Source organism: Schistocerca cancellata, chromosome 7, assembly GCF_023864275.1.
Source record: "Schistocerca cancellata isolate TAMUIC-IGC-003103 chromosome 7, iqSchCanc2.1, whole genome shotgun sequence".
Classification (NCBI taxonomy): domain Eukaryota; kingdom Metazoa; phylum Arthropoda; class Insecta; order Orthoptera; family Acrididae; genus Schistocerca; species Schistocerca cancellata.
This window is the reverse complement of record NC_064632.1, coordinates 613,693,072-613,718,066: the sequence shown is the minus strand read 5'-3', so window position 1 is coordinate 613,718,066 and position 24,995 is coordinate 613,693,072.

Sequence of the window (24,995 nt, the reverse complement as noted above, 5' to 3'; positions counted from 1 at the left end):
ATTACATCCGTCGATTTCTCACAGTGACGAATTAACACAGAAACTGCGTCGCTATGAAATACTATAGGTTCTATGCCTTCTCTTTCTAAATCGTGGAACGTTTCTATGGCAACGACAAAATCTTCTATTGGGAGGCGAGAATCTCTTTTCGGATGCACTATTCCTTCTTTCTTGCATCCGTCGATCCCTCACAATGACGAACTAACACAAAAATTGCGTCGCTATGAAGTACTATCGGTTCTATACCTTCTCTTTTTAAATCGAGGAACGTTTATATGGCAACGACACTGTCTTCTATTTGGAGGCGAGAATCTCTTTTCGGATGCACTATTCCTACTTTGTTGCGTCCGTCGATTTCTCACAATGACGAATTAACACAGAAACTGCGTCACTATGAAATACTCTAGATTCTATGCCTTTTCTTTCTAAATCGAGGAACGTTTCTATTGGGAGGCGAATATTACTTTTCGGATGCACTATTCCTTCTATATTGCATCCGTCGATTCCTCACTATGAAGAATTAACACGGAAATTGCGTCGCTATGAAATACTATAGGTTCTATGCCCTCTCTTTCTAAATCGAGAAACGTTTCCAAGGCAACGACAGGATCTTCTATTGGGAGGCGAGTATCTCTTGTCGGATGCACTATTCCATCTTTATTGGATCCGCCAATTTCTCACAATGACGAATTAACACAGAAACTGCGTCGCTATGAAATACTATAGGTTCTATGACTTCTCTTTTTAAATCGAGGAACGTTTCTATGGCAACGGTAGGATCTTTTATTAGGATTCGAGTGTCTCTTTTCGGATGCAATATTCCGTCTTTACTGCATCCGTCGATCCCTCACAATGACGAATTAACACAGAAATTGCGTCGCTATGAAATACTATAGGTTCTATGCCTTCTCTTTCTAAATCGAGAAACGTTTCTAAGGCAACGTAAGGATCTTCTATTGGGAGTCGATTATCTCTTTTCGGATACACTATTCCATCTTTATCGTATCCGCCGATTCCTCACATTGTCGAAATAACACAGAAAATGCGTCACTATGAAATACTATAGGTTCAATGCCTTCTCTTACTAAATCGAGGAACGTTTCTATGGCAAGGACAGGATCTTCGGTTGGGAGGCGAGTATCTCTTTTCGGATGCACTATTCCTTCTTTATTGCATCCGTCGATCCCTCACAATGACGATTTATTACAGAAATTGCTTCGCTATGAAACACTATAGGTTCAACGCCTTCTCTTTCTAAATCGAGGAACGTTTATATGGCAACGATAGGATCTTCTATTGGGAGGCGAGTATCTCTTTTCGGATGCACTATTCCTATTTTCTTGCATCCGTCCATCTCTTACAATGACGGATTAACACGGAAATTGCGTCGCTATGAAATACTATAGGTTCTATTCCTTCTCTTTCTAAATCGAGGAACGTTTCTAAGGCAACGACAGGATCTTATATTGGAGGCGTGTATCTCGTTTCGGATTCACTATTCCTTCTTTATTGCATCCGTCGATCCCTCACAATGACGAATTAACACAGAAATTGCGTCGCTATGAAATACTATATGTTCTATAAATTCTCTTTCTAAATCGAGGAACGTTTCTACGGCAACGACAGGATCTTCTATTGCGAGGCCAGTATCTGTTTTCGGATGCACTATTCCTTCTTTATTGCATCCGTCGATTTCTCACAATGTCGAATTAACACAGAAACTGCGTCACTATGAAATACTATAAGTTCTATGCCTTTTCTTACTAAATCGTGGAACGTTTCTGTTGGGATGCGAATAATACCTTTCGGATGCACTATTTATTCTATATTGCATCCGTCGATCCCTCACTATGACGAATTAACACGGAAATTGCGTCGCTATGAAATACTATAGGTTCTATTCCTTCTCTTTCTAAATCGAGGAACGTTTCTATGGCAACCACAGGATCTTCTATTGGGGGCGAGTATCTCTTTTCGGATGCACTATTCCTTCTTTATTGCATCCGTCGAATCTCCACAATGACGAACTAACACAAAAATTGCGACGCTATGAAATACTATAGGTTCTATGCCATCTCTTCATAAATCGAGGAACGTTTATGTGGCAACGACAGGATCTTCTATTGGGAGGCCAGTGTCTCTTTTCGGATGCACTATTCTTTCTTTATTGCATCCGTCGATCCCTCACAATGACGAATTAACACGGAAATTGCGTCGCTATGAAATACTATATGTTCTATGCCTTCTCTTTCTAAATCGAGTAACGTTTCTAAGTAAACGACAGTATCTTCTATTGGAAGGCGAGTATCTCTTTTCGGATGCACTATTCCTATTTTATTGCAACCGTCCATCTCCCACAATGACGAATTAACACGGAAATTGAGTCGCTATGAAATACTATAGGTTCTATTCCTTCTCTTTCTAAATCGAGGAACGTTTCTATGGCAACGAAAGGATCTTCTATTGGGGGGCGAGTATCTCTTTCCGTATGAACTATTCCTTCTTTATTGCATCCGTCGAACCCTCACAATGACGAATTAACACAGAAATTGCGTCACTATGAAATACTATAGGTTCTATGCCTTTTCTTTCTAAATCGAGGAACGTTTCTATTGGGAGGCGAATATTACTTTTCGGATGCAATATTCCTTCTATATTGCATCCGTCGATCCCTCACTATGACGAATTAACACGGAAATTGCGTCGATATGAGATACTACAGGTTCTATACCTTCTAATTCTAAATCGAGAAAAGTTTCCAAGGCATCGACAGGATCTTCGGTTGGGAGGCGAGTATCTCTTTTCGGATGCACTATTCCTTCTTTATTGCATCCGTCGATCCCTCACAATGACGATTTATTACAGAAATTGCTTCGCTATGAAACACTATAGGTTCAACGCCTTCTCTTTCTAAATCGAGGAACGTTTATATGGCAACGATAGGATCTACTATTGGGAGGCGAGTATCTCTTTTCGGATGCACTATTCGTTCTTTATTGCATCCGTCGATCCCTCACAATGACGAATTAACACAAAAATTGCGTCGCTATGAAATACTATAGATTCTATGTCTTTTCTTTTTAAATCGAGGAACGTTTCTATTGCAACGACAGAATCTTCTATTGGGAGGCGAGTATCTCTTTTCGGATGCACTATACCTTCTTTATTGCATCCGTCGATCCCTCACAATGACGAATTATCACAGTAATTGCGTCGCTATGAAATACTATAGGTTCTATGACTTTTCTTTTCAAATCGAGATACGTTCCTAAGGCAACGACAGGATCTTCTATTGGGAGGCGAGTATCTGTTTTCGGATGCACTATTCCTTCTTTATTGCATCCGTCGATCCATCACAATGACGAATTAACACAGAAATTGCGTCGCTATGAAATACTATGGGTTCTATGCCTTCTCTTTCTATATCGAGGAACGTTAATATGGCAAAGACAGGATCTTCCATTGGGAGGCGAGCATCTCTTTTCGGATGCACTTTTCCTTCTTTATTGCATCAGTCGATTTCTCACAATGAAGAACTAACACAGAAACTGCGTCACTATGAAATACTATAGGTTCTATGCCTTCTCTTTCTAAATCGAGAAACGTTTCGAAAGCAACGACAGGATCTTCTATTAAGTGGCGAGTATCTCTTTTCGGATGCACTATTCCTTCTTTATTTCATCCGTCGATCCCCCACAATGACGAATTACACACAGAAATATCGTCGCTATGATATACTATAGGTTCTATGCGTTCTCTTTCTAAATCGAGGAACGTATCTATGGCGACGACAGGATGTTCTATAGGGAGGCGAGTATCTCTTTTCGAATGCACTATTCCTTCTTTATTCCATTCGTCGATCCCTCACAATGACGAATTAACACAGAAATTCCGTCGCTATGCAGTACTATAGGTTCTATGCCGTCTCTTGGTAAATCGATGAACGTTTCTATGGCAACGACAGGATCTTCTATTAAGTGGCGAGTATCTCTTTTCGAATGCACTATTCCTTCTTTATTGCATCCGTCGATCCCTCACAATGACGATTTAACACAGAAATTGCGCGCTATGAAATGCTATAGGTTCTATGCCTTCTCTTTCTAAATCGAGGAACGTTTATATGGCAACGATAGGATCTCCTATTGGGAGGCGAGTATCTCTTTTCGGATGCACTATTCCTTCTTTATTGCATCCGTCGATCCCTCACAATGACGAATTAACACAAAAATTGCGTCGCTATGAAATACTATAGGTTCTATGCCTTCTCATTCTAAATCGAGGAACGTGTATATGGCAACGACAGTATCTTCTATTGGGAGGCGAGTATCTCTTTTCGGATGCACTATTCCTTCTTTATTGCATCCGTCGATTTCTCACAATGAAGGATTAACACCGAAACTGCGTCACTATGAAATACTATAGGTTCTATTCCTTCTCTTTCTAAATCGAGGAACGTTTCTATGGCAACGACAGGATCTTCTATTGGGAGGTGGGTATCTGTTATCGGATGCACTATTCCTCTTTTATTGCATCCGTCAATCCCTCACAATGACGAATTAACACAGTAATTGCGTCGCTATGAAATACTATGGGTTCTAAGACTTTTCTTTCTAAATCGAGATACGTTTCTAAGGCAACGACAGGATCTTCTATTGGGAGGCGAGTATGTCTTTTCGGATGCACTATTCCATCATTATTGCATCCGTCGATTTCTCATGGACGAATTAACACAGAAACAGCGTCACTATGAAATACTATAGGTTCTATGCCTTCTCTTTCTAAAACGAGTAACGTTTCTATGGCAACGACAGGATCTTCTATTTAAAAACGAGTATCTCTTCTCATTTGCACTATTCCTTCTTTATTGCATCGGTGGATCCCTCACAATGACGAATTAACACAGAAATTGCGTCGGTATAAAATACTATAGGTTCTATGCCTTCTCTTTCTAATTCGAGGAACGTTAATATGGCAACGACAGGTTCTTCTATTGGGAGGCGGGTATCTCTTTTCGGATGCACTATTCCTTCTTTATTGCATCTGTTGATTTCTCACAATGACTAATTAACGCAGAAACTGTGTCACTATGAAATACTATAGGTTCTATGCCTTCGCTTCCTATATCGAGGAACGCTTCTATTGCAATGGCAGGATCTTCTATTGCGAGGCGAGTATCTCTTTTCGGATGCACTATTCCTTCTTTATTGCATCCATCGATCCCTCACAATGGCGAATTAACAAGTAAATTGCGTCGCTATGAAATACTATAGGTTCTATGCCTTCTCTTTCTAGATCGAGGAACGTTTCTATTGCAACGACAGGACCTTCTATTGGGAGGCGAGTATCTCTTTCCGGATGCACTATTCCTTCTTTATTGCATCCGTCGATTTCCCACAATGACTAATTAACACAGAAACTGCGTCACTATGAAATACTATAGGTTCTATTCCTTCTCATTCTAAATCGAGGAACGTTTCTATGGCAACGAGAGGATCCTCTATTGGGAGGTGAGTATCTGTTATCGGATGCACTATTCCTCTTTTATTGCATTCGTCAATCCCTCACAATGACGTATTAACACAGAAATTGCGTCACTATGGAATCATATAGGTTCTACGCCTTCTCTCTCTAAATCGAGAAACGTTTCTAAAGCAAAGACAGAATCTTCTACTGGGAGGCGAGTATCTCTTTTCGGATTCACTATTCCATCTTGATTGCATTCGTCGATTTCTCACAATGACGAATTAACACAGAAACTGCGTCGCTATGAAATACTATAGGTTCTATGCCTTCTCATTCTAATTCGAGGAACGTTAATATGGCAACGACAGGTTCTTCTATTGGGAGGCGGGTATCTCTTTTCGGATGCACTATTCCTTCTTTATTGCATCTGTTGATTTCTCACAATGACTAATTAACGCAGAAACTGTGTCACTATGAAATACTATAGGTTCTATGCCTTCGCTTCCTATATCGAGGAACGCTTCTATTGCAATGGCAGGATCTTCTATTGCGAGGCGAGTATCTCTTTTCGGATGCACTATTCCTTCTTTATTGCATCCATCGATCCCTCACAATGGCGAATTAACAAGTAAATTGCGTCGCTATGAAATACTATAGGTTCTATGCCTCCTCTTACTAAATCGAGGAACGTTTCTATGGCAACGACAGGATCTTCTATTGGGAGGCAAGTATCACTTTTCGGATGCACTATTCCATCTTTATTGCATGCGTCGATCCCTCACAATTACGAAGTAACACAGAAATTGCGTCGCTATGAAATACTATAGCTAATTTGCCTTCTCTTTCTAAATCGAGGTACGTTTCTATGGCAACGACAGGATCTTCCATTGCGAGGAGAGTATCCCTTTTCGGATGCACTATTCCTTCTTTATTGCATCCGTCGATCCCTCACGATGACGAATTAACAAAAAAATTTCCGTCGCTATGAAATACTATTGGTTCTATGACTTCTCTTTCTAAATCGAGGAACGTATCTATGGCAACGACAAGATCTTCTATTAACAGGCGAGTATCCCTTTTCGGATGCACTATTCATTCTTTATTGCATCCGTCGATCCCTCACAATGACGAATTAACACAGAAACTGCGTCGCTTTGAAATACTATAGGTTCTATGACTTCTCTTTCTAAATCGAGGAACGTTTCTATGGCAACGACAGGAACTTCTATTGGGAGGCGAGAATCTCTTTTCGGATGCACTATTCCTTCTTTATTGCATCCGTCGATCCCTCACAATGTCGAACTAACACAAAAATTGCGTCGCTATGAAATACTATAGGTTCTATACCTTCTCTTTTTAAATCGAGGAACGTTTACATGGCAACGACAATATCTTCTATTTGGAGGCGAGTATCTCTTTTCGGATGCACTATTCCTTCTTTATTGCATCCGTCGATTTCTCACAATGACTAATTAACACAGAAACTGCGTCACTACGAAATACTCTAGGTTCTATGCCTTTTCTTTCTAAATCGAGGAACGTTTCTATTGGGAGGCGAAAATTACTTTTCGGATGCGCTATTCCTTCTATATTGCATCCGTCGATCCCTCACAATGAAGAATTAACACGGAAATTGCGTCGCTATGAAATACTATAGGTTCTATGCCTTCTCTTCCTAAATCGAGAAACGTTTCTAAAGCAACGACAGGATCTTCTTTTGGGAGGCGAGTATCTCTTTTTTGATGCACTATTTCTTCTTTATTGCATACGTCGATCCCTCACAATGACGAAGTAACACAAAAATTGCGTCGCTATGAAATACTATGGGTTCTATGCCTTCTGTTTCTAAATCGAGGATCGTTTCTATGGCAACGACATGATCTTCTATTACGAGGTTAGTATCTCTTTTCGGATGCACTATTCCTTCTTTATTGCATCCGTCGATCCCTCACAATGACGAATTCACACAGAAATTGCGTTGCTATGAAATACCATAGGTTCTACGCTTACTCTTTCTAAATCGAGGAACCTTTCTATTCAGCAACAGAATCTTCTATTGGGAGGCGAGTATCTCTTTTCGGATGCACTATTCCTTCTTTATTGCATCCGTCGATCCCTCACAATGACGACTTAACACAGAAATTGCGTCGCTATGAAATACTATAGCTAGTATGCTTTCTCTTTCTAAATCGAGGTACGTTTCTATGGCAACGACAGGATCTTCCATTGCGAGGCGAGTATCTCTTTTCGGATGCACTATTCCTTCTTTACTGCATCCGTCGATCCCTCACAATGACGAATTAACACAGAAATTGCGTCGCTATGAAATACTATGGGTTCTATGCCTTCTCTTTCTAAATCGAGGAACGTTTCTGTGGCAATGAAAGGACCTTCTATTGGTAGGCGAGTATCTCTTATCGGATGCACTATTTCTTCCTTATTGCATCCGTCGATCCCTCACAGTGACGAATTAACACAGAAATAGCGTCGCTATGAAATACTATACTTCCTATGCCTTCTCTTTCCAAATCGAGGAACGATGCTACGGCAACGACAGGATCTTCTATTGGGAGGCGAGTATCTCTTTTAGGATGCACTATTCCTGCTTTATTGCATCCGTCGATCCCTCACAATGACTAATTAACACAGAAACTGCGTCGCTATGAATTACTATTGGTTCTTTGCCTTCTCTTTCAAAATCGAGGAACGTTTCTATGGCAACGACATTTTCTACTATTGGGAGGCGAGTATCTCTTTTCGGATGCAATATTCCTTGTTAATTACATCCGGCGATCCTTCATAACGACGAATTAACACAGAAATTCCGTCGCTATGAAATTTTATAGGTTCTACGTCTTCTCATTCTAAATCGAGGAACGTTTCTATGGCAACGACAGGATATTCTATTAAGAGGCGTGTATCTCTTTTTGGTGGCAGTATTCATTCTTTATTGCATCCGTCGATCTCCCACAATGACGAATTAACACAGAAATTGCGGCGCTATGAAACACTATAGGTTCTATGCCTTCTCATTTATAATCGAGGAACGTTTCTATGGCAACGACGGGATCTTCTATTGGGAGGCGAGTATCCCTTTTCCGATGCACTATTCCTTCTTTATTGCATCCGTCGATCCCTCACAATGTCGAATTAACACAATCATTGCGTCGCTATGAAATACTATTGGTTCTATGGCTTCTCCTTCTAAATCGAGAAACGTTTATAAGGCAACGACAGGAACTTATATTAGGAGGCGAGTATCTCTTTAGGATTCACTATTCCTTCTTTATTGCATCCGTCGATCCCTCACAATGACGAATTAATACAGAAATTGCGTCGCTACGTAATACTATAGGTTCTATGCCTTCTCTTTGTAAATCGTGAAACGTTTCTAAGGCAACGACAGGATCTTCTATTGGGAGGTGAGTATCTCTTTTGGGATGCACTATTCCATCTTTATTGCATCCGTCGATTTCCCACAATGACGAATTAACACAGAAACTGCGTCACTATGAAATACTATGGGTTCTATGCCTTCTCTTCCTAAATCTAGGAACGTTTATATGGCAACGACAGGATCTTCTATTGGGAGGCGGGTATCTCTTTTCGGATTCACTATTCCTGCTTTATTGCATCCATCGATCCCACACAATGACGAATTCACACAGTAACTGCGTCACTATGAAATACTATAGTTCTATGCTTTCTCTTTCTAAATCGAGGAACGTTTATATGGCAACGACATTATCTTCTATTGGGAGGCGAGTATCTCTTTTCGGATGCACTATTCCTTCTTTACTGCATCCGTCGAACCCTCACAATGACAAATTAACACAAAAATTTGCGTCGCTATGAAGTACTGTAGGTTCTATGCCTTCTCTTTCTAAATCAAGGAACGTTTCTATGGCAACGACATAATCTTTTATTAAGGGGCGAGTATCTCTTTTCGGATGCACTATTCATTCTTTATTGCATCCGTCGATCTCCAACAATGACGAATTAACACAGAAATTGCGTCGCTATGAAACACTATAGGTTCTATGCCTTCTCTTTTATAATCGAGGAACGTTTCTATGGCAACGACAGGATCTTCTATTGGGAGGCGAGTATCTCTTTTCGGATGCACTATTCATTCTTTATTGCATCCGTCGATCTCCAACAATGACGAATTAACACAGAAATTGAATCGCTATGAAATACTATAGCTAATATGCTTTCTCTTTCTAAATCGAGGTACGTTTCTATGGCAACGACAGGATCTTCCATTGCGAGTCGAGTATCTCTTTTCGGATGCACTATTCCATCTTTATTGCATCCGTCGGACCCTCACAATGACGAATTAACAAAAATTTTTCCGTCGCTATGAAATACTATGGGTTCTATGACTTCTCTTTCTAAATCGAGGATCGATTCTATAGGAACGACATGATCTTCTATTAAGAGGCGAGTATCCCTTTTCGGAGGCACTATTCCTTCTTTATTGCATCCGTCGATCCCTCACAATGACGAATTAACACAGAAATTACGTCGCTATGAAATACTATAGGTTCTATGCCTTCTCTTTCTAAATCGAGGAACGTTTCTATGGCAATGAAAGGACCTTCTATTGGTAGGCGTGTATCTCTTTTCGGATGCACTATTCCTTCTTTACTGCATCCGTCGAACCCTCACAATGACGAATTAACACAGAAATTGCGTCGCTATGAAGTACTATAGCTAATATGCTTTCTCTTTCTAAATCGAGGTACGTTTCTATGGCAACGACAGGATCTTCCATTGCGAGTCGAGTATCTCTTTTCGGATGCACTATTCCTTCTTTATTCCATCCATCGGTCCCTCACAATGACGAATTAACAAAAAAATTTCCGTCGCTATGAAATACTATGGGTTCTATGACTTCTCCTTCTAAATCGAGGATCGATACTATAGCAACGACATGATCTTCTATTAAGAGGCGAGTATCCCTTTTCGGATGCACTATTCCTTCTTTACTGCTTCCGTCGAACCCTCACAATGACGAATTAACACAAAAATTTGCGTCGGTATGAAGTACTGTAGGTTCTATGACTTCTCCTTCTAAATCAAGGAACGTTTCTATGGCAACGACATAATCTTATAATAAGAGGCGAGTTTCTCTTTTCGGATGCACTATTCCTTCTTTATTGTATCCGTCGATCCCTCCCAATAACGAATTAACACAGAAATTGCGTCGCTATGAAATACTATAGGTTCTATGCCTTCTCTGTCTAAATCGAGGAACGTTTCTATGGCAACGACAGGATCTCATATTGGGAGGCGAGTATTTCTTTTCGGATGCACTATTCCTTGTTTATTGCATCCGGCGATCCCTCATAACGACGAATTATCACAGAAATTCCGTCGCTATGAAATTTTATAGGTTCTACATCTTCTCATTCTAAATCGAGGAACGTTTCTATGGCAACGACAGGATAATCTATTAAGAGGCGTGTATCTCTTTTCGGTGGCAGTATTCATTCTTTATTGAATCCGTCGATCTCCAACAATGACGAATTAACACAGAAATTGCGTCGCTATGAAACACTATAGGTTCTATGCCTTCTCTTTTATAATCGAGGAACTTTTCAATGGCAACGACAGGATCTTCTATTGGCAGGCGAGTATCTCTATTCGGACGCACTATTCCTTCTTTATTGCATCCGTCGATTTCTCACAATGACTAAATAACACAGAAATTGCGTCGCTACGAAATACTATATGTTCTATGCCTTCTCTTTGTATATCGTGAAACGTTTCTAAGGCAACGACAGGATCTTCTATTGGGAGGCGAGTATCTCCTTTGGGATGCACTATTTCTTCTTTATTGCATCCGTCGATTTCCCACAATGACGAATTAACACATAAACTGCGTCACTATGAAATACTATGGGTTCTATGACTTCTCTTTCTAAATCGAGGATCGATTCTATAGGAACGACATGATCTTCTATTAAGAGGCGAGTATCCCTTTTCGGAGGCACTATTCCTTCTTTATTGCATCCGTCGATCCCTCACAATGACGAATTAACACAGAAATTGCGTCGCTATGAAATACTATAGGTTCTATGCCTTCTCTTTCTAAATCGAGGAACGTTTCTATGGCAATGAAAGGACCTTCTATTGGTAGGCGTGTATCTCTTTTCGGATGCACTATTCCTTCTTTACTGCTTCCGTCGAACACTCACAATGACGAATTAACACAAAAATTTGCGTCGGTATGAAGTACTGTAGGTTCTATGCCTTCTTCTTCTAAATCAAGGAACGTTTCTATGGCAACGACATAATCTTGTATTAAGAGGCGAGTATCTCTTTTCGGATGCACTATTCCTTCTTTATTGCATCCGTCGATCCCTCCCAATAACGAATTAACACAGAAATTGCGTCGCTATGAAATACTATAGGTTCTATGCCTTCTCCCTCTAAATCGAGGAACGTTTATGTGGCAACGACAGGATCTCATATTGCGAGGCGAGTATCTCTTTTCGGATTCACTATTCCTTCTTTATTGCATCCGTCGATCCCTCACAATGACGAATAAACACAGAAATTGCGTCCGTATGAAATACTATAGGTTCTATGCCTTCTCTATCTAAATCGAGGAACGTTTCTGTGGCAATGAAAGGACCTTCTATTGGTAGGCGAGTATCTCTTATCGGATGCACTATTTCTTCCTTATTGCATCCGTCGATCCCTCACAATGACGAATTAACACAGAAATTGCGTCACTATGAAATACTATAGGTTCTATGGCTTCTCTTTCTAAATCGAGGAACGTTTATATGGCAACGACAGGATCTTCTATTGTGAGGCGAGTATCACTTTTCGGATGCACTATTCTTTCTTTACTGCATCCGTCGATTTCTCACAATGACTAATTAACACAGACACTGCGTCACTATGAAATACTATAGGTTCAATGCCTTCTCTTTCTATATCGAGGAACGTTTCTATTGCAACGACATGATCTTCTATTGCGATTCGAGTATCTCTTTTCGGATGCACTATTCCTTCTTTATTGCATTCGTCCATCCCTCACAATGACGAATTAATACGGAAATTGCGTCGCTATGAAATACTATAGGTTCCATGGCTTCTCTTCTAGATCGAGGAACGTTTCTATTGCAACGACAGGATCTTCTATTGGGAGGCGAGTATCTCTTTTCGGATGCACTATTCCTTCCTTATTGCATCCGTCGATTTCTCACAATGACGAATTAACACAGAAACTGCGGCACTATGAAATGCTATAGGTTCTATGCCTTCTCTATCTAAATCGAGGAACGTTTCTATGGCAATGAAAGGACCTTCTATTGGTAGGCGAGTATCTCTTTTCGGGTGCTCTATTTCTTTTTTATTGCATCCGTCGATCCCTCACAATAACGAATTAACACAGAAATTGTGTCGCTATGAAATACTATACTTGCTATGCCTTCTCTTTCTAAATCGATGAACGATTCTACGGCAACGGCAGGATCTTCTATTGGGAAGCGAGTATCTCTTTTCGGATGCACTATTCCTTCTTTACTGCATCCGTCGAACCCTCACAATGACGAATTAACACAAAAATTTCCGTCGGTATGAAGTACTGTAGGTTCTATGCCTTCTCTTTCTAAATCATGGAACGTATCTATGGCAACGACATAATCTTCTATTAAGAGGCGAGTATCTCTTTTCGGATGCACTATTCCATCTTTATTGCATCCGTCGATTTCCCACAATGACGAATTAACACAGAAACTGCGTCACTATGAAATACTATGGGTACTATGCCTTCTCTTCCTAAATCTAGGAACGTTTATATGGCAACGACAGGATCTTCTATTGGGAGGCGGGTATCTCTTTTCGGATTCACTATTCCTGCTTTATTGCATCCATCGATCCCACACAATGACGAATTCACACAGTAACTGCGTCACTACGAAATACTATGGGTACTATGCTTTCTCTTGCTAAATCGAGGAACGTTTATATGGCATTGACATTATCTTCTATTGGGAGGCGAGTATCTCTTTTCGGATGCACTATTCCTTCTTTACTGCATCCGTCGAACCCTCACAATGACGAATTAACACAAAAATTTGCGTCGCTATGAAGTACTGTAGGTTCTATGCCTTCTCTTTCTAAATCAAGGAACGTTTCTATGGCAACGACATGATCTTTTATTAAGGGGCGAGTATCTCTTTTCGGATGCACTATTCATTCTTTATTGCATCCGTCGATCTCCAACAATGACGAATTAACACAGAAATTGCGTCGCTATGAAACACTATAGGTTCTATGCCTTCTCTTTTATAATCGAGGAACGTTTCTATGGCAACGACAGGATCTTCTATTGGGAGGCGAGTATCTCTTTTCGGATGCACTATTCCTTCTTTATTGCATCCGTCGATTTCTCACAATGACTCATTAACACAGAAATTGCGTCGCTACGAAATACTATAGGTTCTATGCCTTCTCTTTGTAAATCGTGAAACGTTTCTAAGGCAACGACAGGATCTTCTATTGGGAGGCGAGTATCTCCTTTGGGATGCACTATTCCATCTTTATTGCATCCGTCGATTTCCCACAATGACGAATTAACACATAAACTGCGTCACTAAGAAATACCATGGGTTCTATGCCTTCTCTTCCTAAATCTAGGAACGTTTATATGGCAACGACAAGATCTACTATTGGGAGGCGAGTATCTCTTTTCGGATCACTATTCCTGCTTTATTGCATCCATCGATCCCACACAATGTCGAATTCACACAGAAACTGCGTCACTATGTAATACTATAGTTCTATGCTTTCTCTTTCTAAATCGAGGAACGTTTATATGGCAACGATAGGATTTTCTATTGGGAGGCGAGTATTTCCTTTTGGATGCACTGTTCCTCCTTTATTGCATCCGTCGATCACTCACAATGACGAATTCACACAGAATTTGCGTCGCTCTGAAATACTATAGCTAATATGCTTTCTCTTTCTAAATCGTGGTTCGTTTCTATGGCAACGACAGGATCTTCCATTGCGAGTCGAGTATCTCTTTTCGGATGCACTATTCCTTCTTTATTGCATCCGTCGATCCCTCACAATGACGAATTAACTAAAAAATTTCCGTCGCTATGAAATACAATGGGTTCTATGACTTCTCTTTCTAAATCGAGGATCGATTCTATAGCAACGACATGATCTTCTATTAAGAGGCCAGTATCCCTTTTCGGATGCACTATTCCTTCTTTACTGCATCCGTCGAACTCTCTGTTGTTGTTGTGGTCTTCAGTCCTGAGACTGGTTTGATGCAGCTCTCCATGCTACTCTATCCTGTGCAAGCTTCTTCATCTCCCAGTATCTACTGCAACCTACATCCTTCTGAATCTGCTTAGTGTATTCATCTCTTGGTCTCCCTCTACGATTTTTACCCTCCACACTGCCCTCCAATGCTAAATTTGTGATCCCTTGATGCCTCAAAACATGTCCTACCAACCGATCCCTTCTTCTAGTCAAGTTGTGCCACAAACTTCTCTTCTCCCCAATCCTATTCAATACCTCCTCATTAGTTACGTGATCTACCCACCTTATCTTCAGCATTCTTCTGTAGCACCACATATCGACAGCTTCTATTAATCATACAGTAGAGCAGCATGTCCTCGGGAAAAATTACGGCTGTAGTTTCCCATTGCTTTCAGCCGTTCGCAGTACCAGCACAGCAAGGCCGTTTTGGTTAATGTTACAAGGCCAGATCAGTCAATCATCCGGACTGTTGCCCCTGCAACTACTGAAAAGGCTGCTGCCGCTCTTCAGGAACCACATGTTTGTCTGGCCTCTCAACAGATACCCCTCCGTTGTGGTTGCACCTACGGTACGGCCATCTGTATCGCTGAGGCACGCAAGCCTCCCCACCAGCGGCAAGGTCCATGGTTCATGGGGGGGTCGAACCCTCACAATGACGAATTAACACAAAAATTTGCGTCGGTATGAAGTATTGTAGGTTCTATGCCTTCTCCTTCTAAATCAATGAACGTTTCTATGGCAACGACATAATCTTCTATTAAGAGGCGAGTATCTCTTTTCGGATGCACTATTCCTTCTTTATTGCATCCGTCGATCCCTGCCAATAACGAATTAACACAGAAATTGCGTCGCTATGAAATACTATACGTTCTATGCCTTCTCTTTCTAAATCAAGGAACGTTTCTATGGCAACGACATGATCTTTTATTAAGGGGCGAGTATCTCTTTTCGGATGCACTATTCATTCTTTATTGCATCCGTCGATCTCCAACAATGACGAATTAACACAGAAATTGCGTCGCTATGAAACACTATATGTCCAATGCCTTCTGTTTTATAATCGATTAACGTTTCTATGGCAACGACAGGATCTTCTATTGGGAGGCGAGTATCTCTTTTCGGATGCACTATTCCTTCTTTATTGCATCTGTCGATTTCTCACAATGACTAATTAACACAGAAATTGCGTCGCTACGAAATACTATAGGTTCTATGCCTTCTCTTTGTAAATCGTAAAACGTTTCTAAGGCAACGACAGGATCTTCTATTGGGAGGCGAGTATCTCTTTTCGGATGCACTATTCCATCTTTATTGCATCCGTCGATTTCCCACAATGACGAATTAACACATAAACTGCGTCACTATGAAATACTATGGGTTCTATGCCTTCTCTTCCTAAATCTAGGAACGTTTATATGGCAACGACAGGATCTTCTATTGGGAGGCGAGTATCTCTTTTCGGATCACTATTCCTGCTTTATTGCATCCATTGATCCCACACAATGACGAATTCACACAGAAACTGCGTCACTATGTAATACTATAGTTCTATGCTTTCTCTTTCTAAATCGAGGAACGTTTATATGTCAACGATAGGATTTTCTATTGGGAGGCGAGTATTTCCTTTTGGATCCACTGTTCCTTCTTTATTGCATCCGTCGATCACTCACAATGACGAATTCACACAGAATTTGCGTCGCTCTGAAATACTATAGCTAATATGCTTTCTCTTTCTAAATCGAGGAACGTATCTATTCAACGACATGATCTTCTATTGGGAGGCGAGTATCTCTTTTCGGATGCACTATTCCTTCTTTATTGCATCCGTCGATCCCTCACAATGACGAATTAACACAGAAATTGCGTCGCTATGAAATACTATAGCTAATATGCTTTCTCTTTCTAAATCGAGGTACGTTTCTATGGCAACGACAGGATCTTCCATTGCGAGTCGAGTATCTCTTTTCGGATGCACTATTCCTTCTTTATTGCATCCATCGGTCCCTCACAATGGCGAATTAACAAAAAAATTTCCGTCGCTATGAAATACTATGGATTCTATGACTTCTGTTTCTAAATCGAGGATCGATACTATAGCAACGACATGATCTTCTATTAAGAGGCGAGTATCCCTTTTCGGATGCACTATTCCTTCTTTACTGCATCCGTCGAACCCTCACAATGACGAATTAACACAAAAATTTGCGTCGGTATGAAATACTATAGGTTCTATGCCTTCTCTGTCTAAATCGAGGAACGTTTCTATGGCAACGACATAATCTTCTATTAAGAGGCGAGTATCTCTTTTCGGATGCACTATTCCTTCTTTATTGTATCCGTCGATCCCTCCCAATAACGAATTAACACAGAAATTGCGTCGCTATGAAATACTATAGGTTCTATGCCTTCTCTGTCTAAATCGAGGAACGTTTCTATGGCAACGACAGGATCTCATATTGGGAGGCGAGTATCTCTTTTCGGATGCACTATTCCTTGTTTATTGCATCCGGCGATCCCTCATAACGACGAATTAACACAGAAATTCCGTCGCTATGAAAGTTTATAGGTTCTACATCTTCTCATTCTAAATCGAGGAACGTTTCTATGGCAACGACAGGATAATCTATTAAGAGGCGTGTATCTCTTTTCGGTGGCAGTATTCATTCTTTATTGAATCCGTCGATCTCCCACAATGACGAATTAACACAGAAAGTGCGTCGCTATGAAACACTATAGGTTCTATGCCTTCTCTTTTATAATCGAGGAACTTTTCAATGGCAACGACGGGATCTTCTATTGGGAGACGAGTATTTCTGTTCGGATGCACTATTCCTCCTTTATTGCATCCCTCGATCGCTCACAATGATGAATTCACACAGAATTTGCGTCGCTATGAAATACTATAGGTTTTACGCTTTCTCTTTCTAAATCGAGGAACGTTTCTATTCAACGACAGGATCTTCTATTAAGAGGCGAGTATCCCTTTTCGGAAGCACTATTCCTTCTTTATTGCATCCGTCGATATCTCACAATGACGAATTAACACAGAAATTGCGTTGCTATGAAATATTATAGGTTCTCTGCCATATCTTTATAAATCGAGGAAAGTTTCAATGGCAACTACAGTATCTTCTATTGGGAGGCGAGTATCTTTTTTCGGATGCCCTATTCCATCTTTATTGCATCCGTCGATTTCTCACAATTACTAATTAACACAGAATTTGCGTCACTATGAAATGCTATAGATTCTATGCACTATCTTTCTAAATTGAGGAAGGTTTCTTAGGCAACGACAGGATCTTCCATTGCGAGGCGAGTATCTCTTTTCGGATGCAGTATTCCTTCTTTATAGCATCCGTCGATCAGTCACAATGACGAATTAACACAGAAATTGCGTCGCTATGAAATACTATAGGTTCTGTGCCTTCACTTTCTAAATCGAGGAACGTTTCTATGGCAACGACAGGATCTTCTATAGGGAGGAGAGTATCTCTTTTCGGATGCACTATTCATTCTTTATTGCATCCGTCGATCCCTCACAATGACGAATTATTACAGAAATTGCGTTGCTATGAAATACTATAGGTTATATGCTTTGTCTTTCTAAATCGAGGAACGTTTCTATGGCTACGACAGGATCTTCTATTGGAAGGCGAGTATCACTTTTGGGATGCACTATTCCTTCATTATAGCATCCGTCGATCCCTCACAATGACGAATTAACACAGAAATTGCGTCGCTACGAAATACTATGGGTTCTATGCCTTCTCTTTCCAAATGGAGGAACGTTTATATGGCAACGATAGGATCTTCTATTGGGAGGCGAGTATCTCTTTCCGGATGCACTATTCCTTTTTTGTTGCATCCGTCGATCCCTCACGATGACGAATTAACAAAAAAATTTCCGTCGCTATGAAATACTATGGGTTCTATGACTTCTCTTTCTAAATCGAGGAACGTTTGTATGGCAACGACGTAATCTTCTATGAAGATTCGAGTATCCATTTTCGGATGCACTATTCCTTGTTTATTGCATCCGTCGATCCCTCACAATGACGAATTAACACAGAAATTGCGTCGCTACGAAACACTATAGGTTCTATGCCTTCTCTTTTATAACCGAGGAACGTTTCTATGGCAACGACAGGATCTTCTATTGGTAGGCGAGTATCTCTTTTCGGATGCACTATTCCTTCTTTATTGCATCCGTCGATCCCTCACAATGATGGATTAACACAGAAATTGCGCCGCTATGAAATCGTATACGTTCTATGCCTCTTATTTCTAAATTGAGAAACGTTTCTAAGGCAACGACAGGATCTTCTATTGGAAGGCGAGTATCTCTTTTCGGATGCACTATTTCATCTTTATTGCATCCGTCGATTTCTCACAATGATGAATTAACACAGAAACGGCGTCACTATGAAATACTATAGGTTCTATGACTTCTCTTTCTAAATCGAGAAACGTTTCTAAGGCAACGACAGGAACTTATATTGGGAAGCGAGTATCTCTTTTCGGATACACTATTCCTTCGTTATTGCATCCGTCGATTTCTCACAATGACATATTAACACAGAAACTGCGTCACTATGAAATACTATAGGTTCTTTGCCTCCTCTTTCTAAATCGAGGAACGTTCATATGGCAACGATAGGATCTTCTATTGGGAAGCGAGTATCTATTTTCGGATGCGCTATCCCATCTTTATTGCATCCGTCGATTTCTCACAATGACTAATTAACACAGAAACTGCGTCACTATGAAATACTATAGGGTCTATGCCTTGTCTTTCTATATCGTGGATCGTTTCTATTGCAACGACAGGATCTTCTATTGCGAGGCGAGTATCTCGTTTCGGATGCACTATTCCTTCTTGATTGCATCCGTCAATCCCCCACAATGACGAATTAACACGGAAATTACGTCGCTATGAAATACTATAGGTTCAATGCCTTCTCTTTCTCGATCGAGGAACGTTTCTATTGCAACGACAGGATTTTCTATTGGGAGGCGTGTATCTCCTTTCGGATGCACTATTCCTTCTTTATTGCATCCGTCGATCCCTCACAATGACGAATTAACACAGAAATTGCGTCGCTATGAAATACTATAGGTTCTATGCCTTGTCTTTCTAAATCAAGGAACGTTTCTATGGCAACGACAGGATCTTCTATTGGGAGGCGAGTATCTCTTTTCGGATGAACTATTCCTTGTTTTTTGCATCCGGCGATCCCTCACAACGACGAATTAACACAGTAATCCCGTCGCTATGAAATTTTATAGGATCTACGTCTTCTCTTTCTAAATTGAGGAACGTTTCTATGGCAACGACAGGATCTTCCATTGTGAGGCGGGTATCTCTTTTCGGATGCACTATTCATTCTTTATTGCATCCGTCGATTTCTCAAAATGAATAATTAACACAGAAACTGCGTCACTATGAAATACTATAGATTCTATGCCTTCTGTTTGTATATCGAGGAACGTTAATATTGCAACGATAGGATCATCTATTGCGAGGCGAGCATCTCTTTTCAGATGCGCTATTCCTTCTTAATTGCATCTGTCAATCCCTCACAATGACGAATTAACACAGAAAGTGCGTCACTATGAAATACTTTAGGTTCTATGCCTTCTCTTTCTAAATCGAGGAACATTTCTAAGGCAACGACAGGATCTTCTATTGGGAGGCGAGTATCTCTTTTCGGATGCACTATTCCATCTTTATTGCATCCGTCGATCCCTCACAATGACGAATTAATACGGAAATTGCGTCGCTATGAAATACTATAGGTTCTCTGCCTTATCTTTCTAAATCGAAGAACGTTTCTACGGCAACTACATTATCTTCTGTTGGGAGGCGAGTATCTCTTTTCGGATGCACTATTCCGTCTTTATTGCATCCGTCGATTTCTCACAATGACTAATTAACACAGAAACGGCGTAACTATGAAATACTATAGGTTCTATGACTTCTCTCTCTAAATCGAGAAACGTTTCTAAGGCAACGACAGGAACTTATATTGGGAGGCGAGTATCTCTTTTCGGATTGACTATTCCTTCTTTATTGCATCCGTCGAACACTCCCAATGACGAATTAACACAGAAATCGCGTCGCTGTGAAATACTATAGGTTCCATGCCTTCTCTTTGTAAATCGTGAAACGTTTCTAAGGCAACGGCAGGATCATCTATTGGGAGGCGAGTATCTCTTTTCGGATGTACAATTCCTTCTTTATTGCATCCGTCGATATCTCACAATGACATATTAACACAGAAACTGCGTCACTATGAAATACTATAGGTTCTATGCCTCCTCTTTCTAAATCGAGGAACGTTCATACGGCAACGATAGGATCTTCTATTGGGAGGCGAGTATCTCTTTCCGGATGCACTATTCCTTCTTTATTGCATCCGTCGTTCCTTCACAATGACGAATTAACACAGAAATTGCGTCGCTATGAAGTACTATGGGTTCCATGCCTTCTCTTTCCAAATCGAGGAACGTTTATATGGCAACGACAGGATCTTCTATTTGGAGGCGAGTATCTCTTTTCGGATTCACTATTCCTTCTTTATTGCATCGGTCGAGCCCACACAATGACGAATTAACACAGAAACTGCGTCACTATGAAGTACTATAGGTTCTATGACTTTTCTTTCTAAATCGAGGAACGTTTCTATGGCAACGACAGGATCTTTTATTGGGAGGCGAGTATCTCTTTTCGGATGCACTATTCCTTCTTTATTGCATCCGTCGATCCCTCACAATGTTTGTTTAACACAGAAATTGCGCCGCTACGAAATACTATAGGGTCTATGCCTCCTCTTTCTAAATCGAGAGACGTTTCTAAGGCAACGACAGGATTTTCTATTCTGAGGCGAGTATCTCTTTTCGGATGCGCTATTCCATCTTTATTGCATCCGTCGATTTCTCATAATGACGAATTAACACAGAAACAGCGTCACTATGAAATACTATAGGTTCTATGAATTCTCTTTCTAAATCGAGAAACGTTTCTAAGGCAACGACAGGAACTTATATTGGGAGGCGAGTATCTCTTTTCGGATTCACCAATCCTTCTTTATTGCATCCGTCGAACCCTCACAATGACGAATTAATACAGAAATCGCATCGCTGTGAAATACTATAGGATCTATGCCTTCTCTTTGTAAATCGTGAAACGTTTCTAAGGCAACGACAGGATCATCTATTAAGAGGCGAGTATCTCTTTTCGGATGCACTATTCCTTCTTTATTGCATCCGTCGATCCCTCACAATGACGAATTAACACGGAATTGCGTCGCTATGAAATACTATAAGTTCTATGCCTTCTCTTTCTAAATCGAGGAACGTTTCTATGGCAACTACATTATCTTCTATTGGGAGGCGAGTATCTCTTTTCGGATGCACTATTCCATCTTTATTGCATCCGTCGATTTCTCACAATGACGAAATAAGACAGAAACTGCGTCACTATGAAATACTATAGGGTCTATGACCTATCTTTCTAAATCGAGGAACGTTTCTATGGCAACGACAAGATCTTCTATTGGGAGGGGAGAATCTTTTTTCGGATGCACTATTCCTTCTTTATTGCATCCGTCGATCCCTCACAACGACGAATTAACACAAAAATTGCGTCGCTATGAAATTCTATAGGTTCTATGCCTCCTCTTACTGGATCGAGGAACTGTTCTATTGCAATGACAAGATCTTCTATTAAGAGGCGAGTATCCCTTTTCGGATGCACTATTCCTTCTTTATTGCAACCGTCGATCACTCACAATGACGAATTAACAAAGAAATTGCGTCGCTATGAATTACTATAGGTTCTCTGCCTTCTCTTTCTAAATCGAGGAACGTTTCTATGGCAACGAATGTATCTTCTATTGGGTGGCGAGTATCTCTTTTCGGAGGCACTATTACTTCTTCACTGCATCCTTCGATTCCTCACAATTACGAATTAACAACGAAATTTCGTCGCTATAAATTTTATTGGTTCTATGCCTTCTCTTTCTAAATCGAAGAACGTTTCTATGGCAACGACAGAACACTCCATTAAGAGACGAGTATCTCTTTTCGGATGCACAATTGCTTCTTGATTGCATCCGTCTATCCCTCACAATGACGAATTGACACGGAAATTGCGTCGCTATGAAATACTATATGTTTCATGCCTTCTCTTTCTAAATCGTTGAACGTTTCTATGGCTACTACATTATCTTCTATTGAGAGGCGAGTACCTCTTTTCGGATGCACTATTGCCTCTTTATTGCGTCCGTCGATTTCTCACAATGACGAATTAACACAGAAACTGCGTCGCTATGAAAAACTATAGGTTCTATGCCCTATCTTTCTAAATCGAGGAACGTTTCTATGGCATAGACAGGATCTTGTATTACGAGGCGAGTATCTCTTTTCGGATGAACTATTCCTTCCTGCTTGCATCCGTCGATCACTCACAATGACGAATTAACACTGAAATTGGGTCGCTATGGAATAATATAAGTTCTATCCCTACTCTTTCTAAATCGAGGAATGATTCTATGGCAACGACAGGATCTTCTATTAAGAGGCGAGTATCTCTATTCAGATGCCCTATTAATTCTTTATTGATTCCTTTCATCCCTCACAATGACGAATTAACACAGAAATTGCGTCGCTATGAAATACTATAGGTTCTATGCCTTCTCTTTCTAAATCGAGAGACGTTTCTATGGCAACGACAGGATCTTCTATTGGGAGGCGAGTATCTCTTTTCGGATGTACTATTCCTTCTTGACTGCATCCGTCGATTCCTCACAATGACGAATTAACACAGAAACTGCGTCGCTATGAAATACTATAGGTTCTATGCCTTCTCTTTCTAAATCGAGGAACGTTTCTATGGCAACGACAAGATCTTATATTGGGAGGCGAGGATCTCTTTACGGATGCACTATTCCTGCTTTATTGCATCCGTCGATCCCTCACAACGACCAATTGATACGGATATTGCATCGCTATGAAATACTATACGTTCGATGCCTTGTCTTTCTAAATCGAGTAACGTTTCTATGGCAGCGACGGGATCTTATATTGGGAGGCTAACATCTCTTTTCGGATGCTCTATTCCTTCTTTATTGCATCCGTCGATCCCTTACAATGACGAATTAACACAGAAATTGCGGCGATATGAAATACTATAGAATCTATGCCTCTCTTTCTAGATCGAGGAACGTTTCTATTGCAACGAATGGATCTTCTATTAAAAGGCGAGTATCCCTTTTCGGATGCACTATTCCTTGTTTATTGTATCCGTCGATGCCTCACAATGACGAATTAACACAGAAATTGCGTCGCTATGAAATACTATAGGTTCTATGCCTTCTCTTCGTAAATCGAGGAACGTTTCTATATCAACGACTGGATCTTATATTGGGAGGCGAGTATCTCTTTTTGGATTCACTATTCTTTCTTTATTGCATCCGTCGATCCCTCACAATGACGAATTAACACAGAAATTGCGTCGCAATGAAATGCTATAGTTTCTATGACTTCTCTTTCTAAATCGAGGAACGTTTCTATGGCAACGACAGGATCTTCTATTGGGAGGCGAGGATTTCTTTTCGTATGCACTATTACTGCTTTATTGCATCCGTCGATCCCTCACAATGACGAGTTGACACGGAAATTTCGTCGCTATGAAATACTATAGGTTCTATGACTTCTCTTTCTAAATCAAGAAACGTTTCTATGGCAACTACATTATCTTCTATTGGGAGGCGAGTACTTCTTTTCGGATGCACTATTCCATCTTTATTGCGTCCGTCGATTTCTCACAAAATCGATTAACACAGAAACTGCGTCGCTATGAATAACCATAGGTTCTATGCCCTCTCTTTCTAAATCGAGGAACGTTTCTATGGCAACGACAGGATCTTCTATTGGGAGACGAGTATCTCTTTTCGGATGCAGTATTTTATCTTTATTGCATCCGTCGATTTCTCACAATGACGAATTAACACAGAAACTGCGTCACTATAAAATACTATAGATTCTATGCCTTCTCTTTCTAAATCGAGGAACGTTTATATGGCATAGACAGGAACTTCTATTGGGAGGAAAGTATCTCTTTTCGGATGCCCTATTCCTTCTTTATTGCATCCGGCGATCCCTCACAATGACGAATTAACACAGAAATTGCTTCGCTATGAAATACCATAGGTTCTATGCCCTCTCTTTCTAAATCG